Raw genomic sequence first — 4,331 nt, 5'->3', positions numbered from 1 at the left:
TGATGACAGTTAGTGACAAAGCACAATTAGCTACAAGGTACTACCAGTCCCGTTTTACCTTATTATACACTGATTGTTTTGGTTGTGGTAGGACAATTACAAATGAAACGGAATAGGGGGAAACACCGCCTTGGATCCATCGTCATCGGGTGGATCAGCCTTATTCTCTCGATATTTAATTGGTGAAACAAGAATACAATTACAACTTTAAGCATACCATTCAAAAGACTGAAGTTTAGTCAACATAATGTGCTATATGAAAGCTCCATATGAACTAAAATAAGCATGTGAGGTCTTCATAAATTTATGTTTTCAAAGCAGTTTTTTAAATCGAATATGGTGTCGACCGACTGAGGTGCCGTTTGTAACCGGCATTGATCCAACGTCATTGCTTTCCCAGCGGTCATTTGAACAATATTAGCGTATATAGGGTAAAAAACCGCATGGTACAGGGGTGGACCATGTACGATCAATGTGTACAACCCCAAAAAAAGTACATTATAACGCGTCCTGACATCGGAGATGGGCATCAGATGCGACTTGTTGTTGGTGAGAAACGGAGCTAAAGACCTCTACACTGGTGTCAGGACGCGTTATAATGTACTTTTCTTGGGGTTGTACACATTGATCGTACATGGTCCACCCCTGTACCATGCGGTTTTTTACCCTATGTAACGTTTATTGATCTTGCTCAAGATTGCAGTTGTAGGTAATCAGCACAATAAAACAACATTTTGTTGCCTATATTAGTAAAAGTATGAAACTTTATATTCCTGGGGTCATGGTTTAAACTGAATTCATTTTTACCTTGTAATCAGTGATTTTATTCTTACTGCCATCACAACTGAAACTCCACAGTGCTTCCTATTTGATGGCGTCGATCTTCTAAGTTATTTACTTCTAAGTTATTTAATTGTAAGTAAAAATTTCGAAAGCGTTTAGGTGAAGTTTGTACTGCGTAGGCCACCCTTTTCATTACCCTCTGTTTAAAGTTTAAAATATGGCCTTAATTTCTAACACTGGAAAAAATACTTCAAAAAGAGAGTAGAGGTGTTTAGCTCCGTCTCTCACCAACAACAACTCGTGACTGATGACCATCTCCGGTGTCAGGACGCGTTATAAGTACTTTTCCGGGTGTCCAGCCGTGATCGACGGTGAGTTGGTCAGTCCATGCGGTGTTTTACCCTAGTAGGCTATCATTAAGATTCAGTCCTAGACTTCGACTGGATAGCTACCTAGGTACTAGGCTAGGTATCGGGTTCTTTAATTTTTTTCTGTCAAGGGAAACGAACCTACCATCAAACAACACAGCAGACTCCTCGTAACTCTTTTCAAAGAATCACACTGCATGACAAAATACGTACATTAAGATTCTAACAATTATATCATTTCAACTTCGATTCTTGGTCGTGTTGTTTTGTTTTCCTTCTTGTTTGTATCATGGCAAATGTAATGCACAGCTTTAGCTGAGATTAGTCTTTATTTTTACCTTATATTGGATTTAATTTGTAAATTTATCACATATCATTTATACAAATATTTATAATGCTTATAAATCTGAGGTAATGGAAGGTTTTCAATGTTCAACTGAATGTTATTATGATATCGCAATGCGATTACTCTTGCCATTTGTAAGTACATACTGACAATTTTAAAATCGCGCAAGTTTCTGTCATTGTCGAAATTGTCCACTCAAACACTGAAAGATCTGTCAAAATCTGATGAAATTACGCTAGAATAAAATAATTCGGGTACTAAACCCCAATATTTAAGATGATGATCATAAAAATTTTTGGAGATGACATACAAAGCAAAATTTGAAGAACAGCGAATGTAAATAATGACTGGCCAGAACCAAATCAGGATGCCAAGATTTCAGTTACTTTTTAACAAGATCAGTATTGGCAGTCGATTTCTTGAAAGAATGTATTGATATCATTACCAATACTACTATTCACAATAGCGTAAACAGTGAACGGAAAAAGCAGTGGGTGTTCTACAATCTATATGATCTCTACAGATTTTATATATCACAGATTATAAATACTGCAAACTATTTATTGTGTAGTTATAGGTTGGCGAATAAATACGCATGAATAGTATTTTCAGATTTCATGAAGCTCAGTGTTTCTATAAGCACAACTTGTGACAAATCACACGAACAGAGAATTAAGAGCTCCGTCTTTTGCATATCTGGGTTTTCATGTTCGCTGTGAATTTTGTCACCAGTCACCTTACTCGCACATGTCTCCTAAAGCTTGTTATAGGTTACAGTGGAATGTATCGAATCATCGTAAAATTTTCCTATATTTTCTTTGCACCCTGTGATTTTCTAGACCTTTTAAAAATGCATTTCTGTAGATGTGTGCATCTGAATTTCTGATAGTAAATATGGTAGTAAAATATACCTTAAATATGCAGCTCCTAGATTAGACAAGCTTCCTCTTGGGCTGAGGCAGATTGAGGATTTGAAGTCTTTCAAAAAGAAACTTAAAACCTTTTTGTTTAACCAATCCTATGATATGGAAGATCAAACAGTACACGAGGAATAAGACGTCAATAATGTGGTAACACTTTTAACGATCATGTCCAAAGTGAATGTAAATAGTGAAATTAGGGAGTGAAAAGTTTAAGGTTAAAATGTAACGTAAACAATGTGTAAGGAAAACTAAGGAATTGTTAAATGAATTTCATTCGTCAGTATTTATGTACTTTCTCGTATGCACTGAGATATGCAAAAAAAAAACCTAAGTAATGAGCAGGATTATGACAGAAAGGAGCTCAAAATAAGAGAGAGAGAGAGAGAGAGAGAGAGAGAGAGAGAGAGAGAGCAGAGAGAGAGAGAGAGAGAGAGAGAGAGAGAGAGAGAGAGAGAACGCTATGACATTTTGAACGGGAAAGAAATATCTTTAAATTTTAGAGATTAAAAATAATCGTATACAAGAAAGAAATCAGGAAAAGTAAGCGGTTGAGTGTCATTCTTGTATATTATTCTAAATTTATGTGAAAAATATAGACCTGTATTTCAAAAGGAAATGTTCAGAATGCAGTTCGTTTAATCTACTTAGTTGACTACTTTCAGTCATGACAGATCATAAACTTAAAACGAATGACCACTGTTGGCTTAATTACTACAGCTTCAACTTACAGGTATTTCTCTTTATTATGTTAGCGGTAAGTCTTAGTCAAAACTAGGGCGCAAACGAATCATCTAGCAATAATTTTGTACTACAAATCTGTCAGAATCGAGCGAGAGTCGACGCGACAATCAACAAAGAAATGGGATATAAAGTGTGAACACGATCGTTAGTACGTTGACCCTAAGAATCTCAGATTCAAATGACGAATAAAGGTTTTCACGTGGACTCGACAATTTGCTTACCGTATGCTTCGGTGTACAACTGCTTACACCCATAGAAATGATAAAGATGACGTCAAAGCTTCTTCTAAATTGTAGCAAGAAGATCCAAAAGGAAGGTTTGAGGTTCTGTGATTAATGAAGAGAAACATGATTAGATCTTGGAAATTTTATCTTTAATTTCAGTATCTAGTATCAACCTTATAAATGCATGTTCAGGATACTGGGACTCATGAAAAGCGTATACTTGTTACTTGTTGAAGGCTTATCCAGGTCCCGCACCACTTCCATAGCGCCCGCAGGACCCCCAGTATCAAATTAGCCATTTATTCATGATCGTTTATTGCAGAAGAGCAATTTGTCTTGTTTACAATACGGCAAGAATATCGATTGAATTTTTAGTTATTAAGTCTCTAATCTGGAGTGTTTTATTTCCTACGGATTGGATAATCACGTAACCAAATTTTAAATGTCTATTAGCAACTTAGCAATTATAGAGCCATGCTCCGTGTAAGCAGCAACCCTCTTCATCTCACAATCTAAAGATTTGCATTCTTTTGAGTTCACTGCATGACCATAACTCCTCGTTGGACGAGTGGTTTACGTGCTCGCCAACCGGTAGTCCAAGCTCGATTCCCCGCTCTGCCAGCGAGGACTCAGGGGAATTTATTTCCGCTGATTAGAAAATAATTTCTCGAAATAATGTGGTTCGGATATCACAATAGGTCCCGTTGCTAGGTAACAAATGGATTCCTATAGCCACGTAAAAAATATCTAATCCCTCGGGCGAGCTCTAGGAGAGCTGTTAATCAGCTCAATGGTCTGGTTAAACTAAGATATACTTAACTTTTTAACTGCATGGCCATATGTTTGATATTGTGTTTCCTACAATTTATACGGCCCATTATTTCACAAGTAGTAGTACAACCCTTTGTCCTATGACATCCCAGCTGTGCATTTCCACGTGTTAACT

General features: G+C 36.7%; 1 protein-coding gene across 3 annotated transcripts in view; it reads right to left on the bottom strand.

Moving 5' to 3' along the window:
• The window catches only part of LOC135212768 (uncharacterized), a 94,334-nt gene extending 92,742 nt beyond the window's left edge, over window positions 1-1,592 (bottom strand). Inside the window, exon 1 of one of the 3 annotated variants that reach the window (XM_064246534.1) lies at window positions 1,297-1,592. The gene's annotated coding sequence lies outside the window, so the exon portion shown is untranslated. The remainder of the gene's footprint in view (window positions 1-1,296) is intronic. The other 2 variants (XM_064246535.1, XM_064246533.1) reach the window with 2 other exon arrangements.
• Window positions 1,593-4,331: the final 2,739 nt, after the last annotated feature.

Source organism: Macrobrachium nipponense, chromosome 41 (genome assembly GCF_015104395.2).
Source record: "Macrobrachium nipponense isolate FS-2020 chromosome 41, ASM1510439v2, whole genome shotgun sequence".
Lineage (NCBI taxonomy): Eukaryota > Metazoa > Arthropoda > Malacostraca > Decapoda > Palaemonidae > Macrobrachium > Macrobrachium nipponense.
The sequence above is the reverse complement of the archived record's forward strand: the minus strand, read 5'-3'. Positions and strand labels throughout refer to the sequence as shown.